Source organism: Callionymus lyra, unplaced genomic scaffold (genome assembly GCF_982586985.1).
Source record: "Callionymus lyra unplaced genomic scaffold, fCalLyr1.hap1.1 HAP1_SCAFFOLD_73, whole genome shotgun sequence".
Lineage (NCBI taxonomy): Eukaryota > Metazoa > Chordata > Actinopteri > Syngnathiformes > Callionymidae > Callionymus > Callionymus lyra.
In genome coordinates, this window is record NW_028258577.1 from 262,501 (window position 1) to 275,000 (window position 12,500).

A 12,500-nucleotide genomic window follows, 5' to 3' on the forward strand; every position below is an offset into this window, starting at 1 on the left:
CCCTCTCCCAACCAGGGGGCCTTGGGAGCCTCCTCCTGCGGGGATGGGGAACCAGGGGCCTGGGGAACATTTTCAACACTTTGGGGCATTTTTAAACACTTTGCTCTTTTTCCCCCTCTCCCAACCAGGGGGCCTGGGGAGCCTCCTCCTGCGGGGATGGGGAACCAGGGGCCTGGGGAACATTTTCAACACTTTGGGGCATTTTTAAACACTTTGCTCTTTTTCCCCCTCTCCCAACCAGGGGGCCTGGGGAGCCTCCTCCTGCGGGGATGGGGAACCAGGGGCCTGGGGAACATTTTCAACACTTTGGGGCATTTTTAAACACTTTGCTCTTTTTCCCCCTCTCCCAACCAGGGGGCCTTGGGAGCCTCCTCCTGCGGGGATGGGGAACCAGGGGCCTGGGGAACATTTTCAACACTTTGGGGCATTTTTAAACACTTTGCTCTTTTTCCCCCTCTCCCAACCAGGGGGCCTGGGGAGCCTCCTCCTGCGGGGATGGGGAACCAGGGGCCTGGGGAACATTTTCAACACTTTGGGGCATTTTTAAACACTTTGCTCTTTTTCCCCCTCTCCCAACCAGGGGGCCTGGGGAGCCTCCTCCTGCGGGGATGGGGAACCAGGGGCCTGGGGAACATTTTCAACACTTTGGGGCATTTTTAAACACTTTGCTCTTTTTCCCCCTCTCCCAACCAGGGGCCTGGGGAGCCTCCTCCTGCGGGCATGGAGAACCAGGGGGCCTGGGGAGCCTCCTCCTGCGGGGATGGGGAACCAGGGGCCTGGGGGGCCTCCTCCTGCGGGGATGGAGAACCAGGGGGCCTGGGGAGCCTCCTCCTGCGGGGATGGGGAACCAGGGGGCCTGGGGAGCCTCCTCCTGCGGGGATGGGGAACCAGGGGGCCTGGGGAGCCTCCTCCTGCGGGGATGGAGAACCAGGGGGCCTGGGGAGCCTCCTCCTGCGGTCATGGAGAACCAGGGGGCCTGGGGAGCCTCCTCCTGCGGGCATGGAGAACCAGGGGCCTGGGGAGCCTCCTCCTGCGGGGATGGAGAACCAGGGGGCCTGGGGAGCCTCCTCCTGCGGGCATGGAGAACCAGGGGGCCTGGGGAGCCTCCTCCTGCGGGCATGGAGAACCAGGGGGCCTGGGGAGCCTCCTCCTGCGGGGATGGGGAACCAGGGGCCTGGGGAGCCTCCTCCTGCGGGGATGGAGAACCAAGGGGCCTGGGGAGCCTCCTCCTGCGGGCATGGAGAACATGGGGGCCTGGGGAGCCTCCTCCTGCGGGGATGGAGAACCAGGGGGCCTGGGGAGCCTCCTCCTGCGGGCATGGAGAACCAGGGGGCCTGGGGAGCCTCCTCCTGCGGGGATGGGGAACCAGGGGGCCTGGGGAGCCTCCTCCTGCGGGGATGGAGAACCAGGGGGCCTGGGGAGCCTCCTCCTGCGGGCATGGAGAACCAGGGGGCCTGGGGAGCCTCCTCCTGCGGGGATGGAGAACCAGGGCGCCTGGGGAGCCTCCTCCTGCGGGGATGGGGAACCAGGGGGCCTGGGGAGCCTCCTCCTGCGGGGATGGGGAACCAGGGGGCCTGGGGAGCCTCCTCCTGCGGGGATGGAGAACCAGGGGGCCTGGGGAGCCTCCTCCTGCGGTCATGGAGAACCAGGGGGCCTGGGGAGCCTCCTCCTGCGGGCATGGAGAACCAGGGGCCTGGGGAGCCTCCTCCTGCGGGGATGGAGAACCAGGGGGCCTGGGGAGCCTCCTCCTGCGGGCATGGAGAACCAGGGGGCCTGGGGAGCCTCCTCCTGCGGGCATGGAGAACCAGGGGGCCTGGGGAGCCTCCTCCTGCGGGGATGGGGAACCAGGGGCCTGGGGAGCCTCCTCCTGCGGGGATGGAGAACCAAGGGGCCTGGGGAGCCTCCTCCTGCGGGCATGGAGAACATGGGGGCCTGGGGAGCCTCCTCCTGCGGGGATGGAGAACCAGGGGGCCTGGGGAGCCTCCTCCTGCGGGCATGGAGAACCAGGGGGCCTGGGGAGCCTCCTCCTGCGGGGATGGGGAACCAGGGGGCCTGGGGAGCCTCCTCCTGCGGGGATGGAGAACCAGGGGGCCTGGGGAGCCTCCTCCTGCGGGCATGGAGAACCAGGGGGCCTGGGGAGCCTCCTCCTGCGGGGATGGAGAACCAGGGCGCCTGGGGAGCCTCCTCCTGCGGGGATGGAGAACCAGGGGCCTGGGGAGCCTCCTCCTGCGGGGATGGGGAACCAAGGGGCCTGGGGAGCCTCCTCCTGCGGGCATGGAGAACATGGGGGCCTGGGGAGCCTCCTCCTGCGGGGATGGAGAACCAGGGGGCCTGGGGAGCCTCCTCCTGCGGGGATGGGGAACCAGGGGGCCTGGGGAGCCTCCTCCTGCGGGGATGGAGAACCAGGGGGCCTGGGGAGCCTCCTCCTGCGGGCATGGAGAACCAGGGGGCCTGGGGAGCCTCCTCCTGCGGGGATGGAGAACCAGGGCGCCTGGGGAGCCTCCTCCTGCGGGGATGGGGAACCAGGGGGCCTGGGGAGCCTCCTCCTGCGGGGATGGGGAACCAGGGGGCCTGGGGAGCCTCCTCCTGCGGGGATGGAGAACCAGGGGGCCTGGGGAGCCTCCTCCTGCGGTCATGGAGAACCAGGGGGCCTGGGGAGCCTCCTCCTGCGGGCATGGAGAACCAGGGGCCTGGGGAGCCTCCTCCTGCGGGGATGGAGAACCAGGGGGCCTGGGGAGCCTCCTCCTGCGGGCATGGAGAACCAGGGGGCCTGGGGAGCCTCCTCCTGCGGGCATGGAGAACCAGGGGGCCTGGGGAGCCTCCTCCTGCGGGGATGGGGAACCAGGGGCCTGGGGAGCCTCCTCCTGCGGGGATGGAGAACCAAGGGGCCTGGGGAGCCTCCTCCTGCGGGCATGGAGAACATGGGGGCCTGGGGAGCCTCCTCCTGCGGGGATGGAGAACCAGGGGGCCTGGGGAGCCTCCTCCTGCGGGCATGGAGAACCAGGGGGCCTGGGGAGCCTCCTCCTGCGGGGATGGGGAACCAGGGGGCCTGGGGAGCCTCCTCCTGCGGGGATGGAGAACCAGGGGGCCTGGGGAGCCTCCTCCTGCGGGCATGGAGAACCAGGGGGCCTGGGGAGCCTCCTCCTGCGGGGATGGAGAACCAGGGCGCCTGGGGAGCCTCCTCCTGCGGGGATGGAGAACCAGGGGCCTGGGGAGCCTCCTCCTGCGGGGATGGAGAACCAAGGGGCCTGGGGAGCCTCCTCCTGCGGGCATGGAGAACATGGGGGCCTGGGGAGCCTCCTCCTGCGGGGATGGAGAACCAGGGGGCCTGGGGAGCCTCCTCCTGCGGGGATGGGGAACCAGGGGGCCTGGGGAGCCTCCTCCTGCGGTGATGGGGAACCATGGGGCCTGGGGAGCCTCCTCCTGCGGGGATGGAGAACCAGGGGGCCTGGGGAGCCTCCTCCTGCGGGGATGGAGAACCAGGGCGCCTGGGGAGCCTACTCCTGCGGGGATGGAGAACCAAGGGGCCTGGGGAGCCTCCTCCTGCGGGCATGGAGAACATGGGGGCCTGGGGAGCCTCCTCCTGCGGGGATGGAGAACCAGGGGGCCTGGGGAGCCTCCTCCTGCGGGGATGGAGAACCAGGGGGCCTGGGGAGCCTCCTCCTGCGGGCATGGAGAACCAGGGGGCCTGGGGAGCCTCCTCCTGCGGGGATGGGGAACCAGGGGCCTGGGGAGCCTCCTCCTGCGGGCATGGAGAACCAGGGGGCCTGGGGAGCCTCCTCCTGCGGGGATGGGGAACCAGGGGGCCTGGGGAGCCTCCTCCTGCACCAGGGGGCCTGGGGAGCCTCCTCCTGCGGGGATGGGGAACCAGGGGGCCTGGGGAGCCTCCTCCTGCGGTGATGGGGAACCATGGGGCCTGGGGAGCCTCCTCCTGCGGGGATGGGGAACCAGGGGGCCTGGGGAGCCTCCTCCTGCGGGGATGGGGAACCAGGGGCCTGGGGAGCCTCCTCCTGCACCAGGGGGCCTGGGGAGCCTCCTCCTGCGGGGATGGGGAACCAGGGGGCCTGGGGAGCCTCCTCCTGCGGGGATGGGGAACCAGGGGCCTGGGGAACATTTTCAACACTTTGGGGCATTTCACAAGCGCTTCCCTCGCTTACGGCCACACCACCCTGAATGAGCCCGATCTCGTCTGATCTCGGAAGCCAAGCAGGGTCGGGCCCAGTTAGTACTTGGATGGGAGACCGCCTGGGAATACTGGGTGCTGTAAGCATTTTTTTTTGCCATTATTTGTGGGTAGAAAAGTGAGAAAAGTGACCTAAAATAGAACCGGGACTAGGCGGCAGTTCCCCCCACCAGGCGGCGGCATTTGGGGCATTATTTGTGGGTAAGAAAGTGAGAAAAGTGACCTAAAATAGAACCGGGACTAGGCGGCAGTTCCCCCCACCAGGCGGCGGCATTTGGGGCATTATTTGTGGGTCAGAAAGTGAGAAAAGTGACCTAAAATAGAACCGGGACTAGGCGGCAGTTCCCCCCACCAGGCGGCGGCATTTGGGGCATTATTTGTGGGTCAGAAAGTGAGAAAAGTGACCTAAAATAGAACCGGGACTAGGCGGCAGTTCCCCCCACCAGGCGGCGGCATTTGGGGCATTATTTGTGGGTCAGAAAGTGAGAAAAGTGACCTAAAATAGAACCGGGACTAGGCGGCAGTTCCCCCCACCAGGCGGCGGCATTTGGGGCATTATTTGTGGGTCAGAAAGTGAGAAAAGTGACCTAAAATAGAACCGGGACTAGGCGGCAGTTCCCCCCACCAGGCGGCGGCATTTGGGGCATTATTTGTGGGTCAGAAAGTGAGAAAAGTGACCTAAAATAGAACCGGGACTAGGCGGCAGTTCCCCCCACCAGGCGGCGGCATTTGGGGCATTATTTGTGGGTCAGAAAGTGAGAAAAGTGACCTAAAATAGAACCGGGACTAGGCGGCAGTTCCCCCCACCAGGCGGCGGCATTTGGGGCATTATTTGTGGGTCAGAAAGTGAGAAAAGTGACCTAAAATAGAACCGGGACTAGGCGGCAGTTCCCCCCACCAGGCGGCGGCATTTGGGGCATTATTTGTGGGTCAGAAAGTGAGAAAAGTGACCTAAAATAGAACCGGGACTAGGCGGCAGTTCCCCCCACCAGGCGGCGGCATTTGGGGCATTATTTGTGGGTCAGAAAGTGAGAAAAGTGACCTAAAATAGAACCGGGACTAGGCGGCAGTTCCCCCCACCAGGCGGCGGCATTTGGGGCATTATTTGTGGGTCAGAAAGTGAGAAAAGTGACCTAAAATAGAACCGGGACTAGGCGGCAGTTCCCCCCACCAGGCGGCGGCATTTGGGGCATTATTTGTGGGTCAGAAAGTGAGAAAAGTGACCTAAAATAGAACCGGGACTAGGCGGCAGTTCCCCCACCAGGTGGCGGCATTTGGGGACCCGTAGTGTGGGCAGAAAACTCACCAAAGTGACTTAAAATAGAACCGGTGCAGGCGGCATGTTCCCCCACCAGATGGCGGCATTTGGGGACCCGTAGTGTGGGCAGAAAACTCACCAAAGTGACTTAAAATAGAACCGGTGCAGGCGGCATGTTCCCCCACCAGATGGCGGCATTTGGGGACCCGTAGTGTGGGTAGAAAACTCACCAAAGTGACTTAAAATAGAACCGGTGCAGGCGGCATGTTCCCCCACCAGATGGCGGCATTTGGGGACCCGTAGTGTGGGTAGAAAACTCACCAAAGTGACTTAAAATAGAACCGGTGCAGGCGGCATGTTCCCCCACCAGATGGCGGCATTTGGGGAGCCGTAGTGTGGGCAGAAAACTCACCAAAGTGACTTAAAATAGAACCGGTGCAGGCGGCATGTTCCCCCACCAGATGGCGGCATTTGGGGAGCCGTAGTGTGGGCAGAAAACTCACCAAAGTGACTTAAAATAGAACCGGTGCAGGCGGCATGTTCCCCCACCAGATGGCGGCATTTGGGGACCCGTAGTGTGGGCAGAAAACTCACCAAAGTGACTTAAAATAGAACCGGTGCAGGCGGCATGTTCCCCCACCAGATGGCGGCATTTGGGGAGCCGTAGTGTGGGCAGAAAACGCACCAAAGTGACTTAAAATAGAACCGGTGCAGGCGGCATGTTCCCCCACCAGATGGCGGCATTTGGGGACCCGTAGTGTGGGCAGAAAACTCACCAAAGTGACTTAAAATAGAACCGGTGCAGGCGGCATGTTCCCCCACCAGATGGCGGCATTTGGGGACCTGCAGTGTGGGTAGAAAACTCACCAAAGTGTCCTAAAATAGAACCGGGACCAGGGGGCCTCTTCCCCCACCAGGTGGCGGGCTTGGGGGGCTTGGTTTCCGGGTAGAAAACTCACCAAAGTGTCCTAAAATAGAACCGGGACCAGGGGGCATGCTCCCCCACCAGGCGGCGGGCTTGGGGGGCTTGGTTTGCGGGTAGAAAACTCACCAAAGTGTCCTAAAATAGAACCAGGACCAGGGGGCATGTTCCCCCACCAGGCGGCGGGCTTGGGGGGCTTGGTTTGCGGGTAGAAAACTCACCAAAGTGTCCTAAAATAGAACCGGGACCAGGGGGCCTCTTCCCCCACCAGGCGGCGGGCTTGGGGGGCTTGGTTTGCGGGTAGAAAACTCACCAAAGTGACCTAAAATAGAACCGGGCTAGGCGGCATGTTCCCCCACCAGGCGGCGGGCTTGGGGGGCTTGGTTTGCGGGTAGAAAACTCACCAAAGTGTCCTAAAATAGAACCGGGACCAGGGGGCATGTTCCCCCACCAGGCGGCGGGCTTGGGGGGCTTGGTTTGCGGGTAGAAAACTCACCAAAGTGTCCTAAAATAGAACCGGGACCAGGGGGCATCTTCCCCCACCAGGCGGCGGGCTTGGGGGGCTTGGTTTGCGGGTAGAAAACTCACCAAAGTGTCCTAAAATAGAACCGGGACCAGGGGGCATCTTCCCCCACCAGGCGGCGGGCTTGGGGGGCTTGGTTTGCGGGTAGAAAACTCACCAAAGTGTCCTAAAATAGAACCGGGACCAGGGGGCCTCTTCCCCCACCAGGCGGCGGGCTTGGGGGGCTTGGTTTGCGGGTAGAAAACTCACCAAAGTGACCTAAAATAGAACCGGGCCAGGCGGCATGCTCCCCCACCAGGCGGCGGGCTTGGGGGGCTTGGTTTGCGGGTAGAAAACTCACCAAAGTATCGGCAAAATAGAACCAGGGAAGGGGGGGATGTCGGTCACAAGGTGCCCGAGTCAGAGAACCAGGAAAACGGACATAAATCCAGAAAACCTCGGTGTCTGACTGCTCCTCAAAAAGTGGTCTTTTTGATGTCACGAGCGCAACCACCTAGAGGTTAATGGGGAGGGATGGTGTGAGCGCAAACGGATTTTTCCTAAGTGTGACTGCTCCTCAAAAAGTGGTCTTTTTGATGTCACGAGCGCAACCACCTAGAGGTTAATGGGGAGGGATGGTGTGAGCGCAAACGGATTTTTCCTAAGTGTGACTGCTCCTCAAAAAGTGGTCTTTTTGATGTCACGAGCGCAACCACCTAGAGGTTAATAGGGAGCGAGTACAACAGGGGAGGGAGTGAATGGGCTCGGACTGTGGCCGAGCCTGGTGCCTCAAAATCGGACAAGGTTGGACTGGAAGCCCGCTGAGAACTCTGGTTCTTTTGCCAGACGAAACGAATTTTTTCCGAGTGTGACTGCTCTGCAAAAAGTGGTCTTTTTGATGTCACGAGCGCAACCACCTAGAGGTTAATGGGGAGGGAGTGGAAAAAACGACAAAGTGTTGAGCTCCGGACCGGGATGGCGGGCGACTCGAGCGGTCATGCCCGACTTTGAGACACTTTGTCGCGGTCATGCGAGCGACCTCCACTGCTCCCCGGAGGTGCCCCGGACCGGGTTGGCGGGTGACTCGAGCGGTCCTGCCCGACTTTGAGACCCTTTGTCGCGGTCATGCGGGCGTCCTCCGCCGGTCCCCGGAGGTGCCCCGGACCGGGTTGGCGGGTGACTCGAGCGGTCATGCCCGACTTTGAGACACTTTGTCGCGGTCATGCGGGCGACCTCCGCCGGTCCCTGGAGGTGCCCCGGACCGGGTTGGCGGGTGACTCGAGCGGTCGTGCCCGACTTTGAGACACTTTGTCGCGGTCATGCGGGCGTCCTCCGCCGGTCCCTGGAGGTGCCCCGGACCGGGTTGGCGGGTGACTCGAGCGGTCGTGCCCGACTTTGAGACACTTTGTCGCGGTCATGCGGGCGTCCTCCGCCGGTCCCTGGAGGTGCCCCGGACCGGGTTGGCGGGTGACTCGAGCAGTCATGCCCGACTTTGAGACACTTTGTCGCGGTCATGCGGGCGTCCTCCGCCGGTCCCTGGAGGTGCCCCGGACCGGGTTGGCGGGTGACTCGAGCGGTCATGCCCGACTTTGAGACACTTTGTCGCGGTCATGCGGGCGTCCTCCGCCGGTCCCTGGAGGTGCCCCGGACCGGGTTGGCGGGTGACTCGAGCGGTCGTGCCCGACTTTGAGACACTTTGTCGCGGTCATGCGGGCGTCCTCCGCCGGTCCCTGGAGGTGCCCCGGACCGGGTTGGCGGGTGACTCGAGCGGTTGTGCCCGACTTTGAGACACTTTGTCGCGGTCATGCGGGCCTCCTCCGCCGGTCCCTGGAGGTGCCCCGGACCGGGTTGGCGGGTGACTCGAACGGTCATGACCGACTTTGAGACACTTTGTCGCGGTCATGCGGGCGTCCTCCGCCGGTCCCTGGAGGTGCCCCGGACCGGGTTGGCGGGTGACTCGAGCGGTCGTGCCCGACTTTGAGACACTTTGTCGCGGTCATGCGGGCGTCCTCCGCCGGTCCCTGGAGGTGCCCCGGACCGGGTTGGCGGGTGACTCGAGCGGTCCTGCCCGACTTTGAGACACTTTGTCGCGGTCATGCGGGCGTCCTCCGCCGGTCCCTGGAGGTGCCCCGGACCGGGTTGGCGGGTGACTCGAGCGGTCGTGCCCGACTTTGAGACACTTTGTCGCGGTCATGCGGGCGTCCTCCGCCGGTCCCTGGAGGTGCCCCGGACCGGGTTGGCGGGTGACTCGAGCGGTCGTGCCCGACTTTGAGACACTTTGTCGCGGTCATGCGGGCGTCCTCCGCCGGTCCCTGGAGGTGCCCCGGACCGGGTTGGCGGGTGACTCGAGCGGTCGTGCCCGACTTTGAGACACTTTGTCGCGGTCATGCGGGCGTCCTCCGCCGGTCCCTGGAGGTGCCCCGGACCGGGTTGGCGGGTGACTCGAGCGGTCATGCCCGACTTTGAGACACTTTGCCGCGGTCATGCGGGCGACCTCCGCCGGTCCCTGGAGGTGCCCCGGACCGGGTTGGCGGGTGACTCGAGCGGTCGTGCCCGACTTTGAGACACTTTGCCGCGGTCATGCGGGCGACCTCCGCCGGTCCCTGGATGGCGGGCTCCAGTGAGGTCGGCGGGGGAAGGCTCGGGCTGAGGCCGACTTCGGTGCCTCAAAGTCGGACAAGGTTGGATTGGAAGTCCGCTGTGTTGAGGACCAGTGGCATTCGGCGGTGGAACGCTCAGAACTTGGCCGACATCGGTGCCTCAACGTCGGACAAGGTTGGAGTGGATGACCGCTGATAACTCTGGTTCTTTTGCCAGACGAAAGAAATTTTTCCCGAGTGTGACTGCTCTGAAAAAAGTGGTCTTTTTGATGTCACGAGCGCAACCACCTAGAGGTTAATAGGGAGGCACCATAACAGGAGAGGGAGTGAAAAGGCTCGGACGGTGGCCGAGCCTGGTGCCTCAAAATCGGACAAGGTTGGAGTGGATGACCGCTGAAAACTCTGGTTCTTTTGCCAGACGAAAGAAATTTTTCCCGAGTGTGACTGCTCTGCAAAAAGTGGTCTTTTTGATGTCACGAGCGCAACCACCTAGAGGTTAATAGGGAGGCACCATAACAGGAGAGGGAGTGAAAAGGCTCGGAGGGTGGCCGAGCCTGGTGCCTCAAAATCGGACAAGGTTGGAGTGGATGACCGCTGAAAACTCTGGTTCTTTTGCCAGACGAAAGAAATTTTTTCCGAGTGTGACTGCTCTGCAAAAAGTGGTATTTTTGATGTCACGAGCGCAACCACCTAGAGGTTAATAGGGAGGCACCATAACAGGAGAGGGAGTGAAAAGGCTCGGAGGGTGGCCGAGCCTGGTGCCTCAAAATCGGACAAGGTTGGAGTGGATGACCGCTGAAAACTCTGGTTCTTTTGCCAGACGAAAGAAATTTTTCCCGAGTGTGACTGCTCTGAAAAAAGTGGTCTTTTTGATGTCACGAGCGCAACCACCTAGAGGTTAATAGGGAGGCACCATAACAGGAGAGGGAGTGAAAAGGCTCGGAGGGTGGCCGAGCCTGGTGCCTCAAAATCGGACAAGGTTGGAGTGGATGACCGCTGAACACTCTGGTTCTTTTGCCAGACGAAAGAAATTTTTTCCGAGTGTGACTGCTCTGCAAAAAGTGGTCTTTTTGATGTCACGAGCGCAACCACCTAGAGGTTAATAGGGAGGCACCATAACAGGAGAGGGAGTGAAAAGGCTCGGACGGTGGCCGAGCCTGGTGCCTCAAAATCGGACAAGGTTGGAGTGGATGACCGCTGAAAACTCTGGTTCTTTTGCCAGACGAAAGAAATTTTTTCCGAGTGTGACTGCTCTGCAAAAAGTGGTCTTTTTGATGTCACGAGCGCAACCACCTAGAGGTTAATAGGGAGGCACCATAACAGGAGAGGGAGTGAAAAGGCTCGGAGGGTGGCCGAGCCTGGTGCCTCAAAGTCGGACAAGGTTGGAGTGGATGACCGCTGAGAACTCTGGTTCTTTTGCCTGACGAAAGAAATTTTTTCCGAGTGTGACTGCTCTGCAAAAAGTGGTCTTTTTGATGTCACGAGCGCAACCACCTAGAGGTTAATAGGGAGGCACCATAACAGGAGAGGGAGTGAAAAGGCTCGGAGGGTGGCCGAGCCTGGTGCCTCAAAATCGGACAAGGTTGGAGTGGATGACCGCTGAAAACTCTGGTTCTTTTGCCTGACGAAAGAAATTTTTTCCGAGTGTGACTGCTCTGCAAAAAGTGGTCTTTTTGATGTCACGAGCGCAACCACCTAGAGGTTAATAGGGAGGCACCATAACAGGAGAGGGAGTGAAAAGGCTCGGAGGGTGGCCGAGCCTGGTGCCTCAAAGTCGGACAAGGTTGGAGTGGATGGCCGCGGAGAACTCTGGTTCTTTTGCCTGACGAAAGAAATTTTTTCCGAGTGTGACTGCTCCTCAAAAAGTGGTCTTTTTGATGTCACGAGCGCAACCACCTAGAGGTTAATAGGGAGGCACCATAACAGGAGAGGGAGTGAAAAGGCTCGGAGGGTGGCCGAGCCTGGTGCCTCAAAATCGGACAAGGTTGGAGTGGATGGCCGCGGAGAACTCTGGTTCTTTTGCCTGACGAAAGAAATTTTTTCCGAGTGTGACTGCTCTGCAAAAAGTGGTCTTTTTGATGTCACGAGCGCAACCACCTAGAGGTTAATAGGGAGGCACCATAACAGGAGAGGGAAGGAAAAGGCTCGGAGGGTGGCCGAGCCTGGTGCCTCAAAGTCGGACAAGGTTGGAGTGGATGGCCGCGGAGAACTCTGGTTCTTTTGCCTGACGAAAGAAATTTTTTCCGAGTGTGACTGCTCCTCAAAAAGTGGTCTTTTTGATGTCACGAGCGCAACCACCTAGAGGTTAATAGGGAGGCACCATAACAGGAGAGGGAAGGAAAAGGCTCGGAGGGTGGCCGAGCCTGGTGCCTCAAAGTCGGACAAGGTTGGAGTGGATGGCCGCGGAGAACTCTGGTTCTTTTGCCTGACGAAAGAAATTTTTTCCGAGTGTGACTGCTCTTCAAAAAGTGGTCTTTTTGATGTCACGAGCGCAACCACCTAGAGGTTAATAGGGAGGCACCATAACAGGAGAGGGAAGGAAAAGGCTCGGAGGGTGGCCGAGCCTGGTGCCTCAAAGTCGGACAAGGTTGGAGTGGATGGCCGCGGAGAACTCTGGTTCTTTTGCCTGACGAAAGAAATTTTTTCCGAGTGTGACTGCTCCTCAAAAAGTGGTCTTTTTGATGTCACGAGCGCAACCACCTAGAGGTTAATAGGGAGGCACCATAACAGGAGAGGGAAGGAAAAGGCTCGGAGGGTGGCCGAGCCTGGTGCCTCAAAGTCGGACAAGGTTGGAGTGGATGGCCGCGGAGAACTCTGGTTCTTTTGCCTGACGAAAGAAATTTTTTCCGAGTGTGACTGCTCCTCAAAAAGTGGTCTTTTTGATGTCACGAGCGCAACCACCTAGAGGTTAATAGGGAGGCACCATAACAGGAGAGGGAAGGAAAATGCTCGGAGGGTGGCCGAGCCTGGTGCCTCAAAGTCGGACAAGGTTGGAGTGGATGGCCGCGGAGAACTCTGGTTCTTTTGCCTGACGA

The 12,500-nt window shown here is 61.1% G+C and overlaps 1 non-coding gene across 1 annotated transcript; it reads left to right on the forward strand.

Moving 5' to 3' along the window:
* Nucleotides 1-4,151: 4,151 nt before the first annotated feature.
* Nucleotides 4,152-4,270, forward strand: LOC148058566 (5S ribosomal RNA). Its single transcript, XR_015709756.1, has one exon. It is a non-coding gene; the product is annotated as a 5S ribosomal RNA (ribosomal RNA).
* Nucleotides 4,271-12,500: the final 8,230 nt, after the last annotated feature.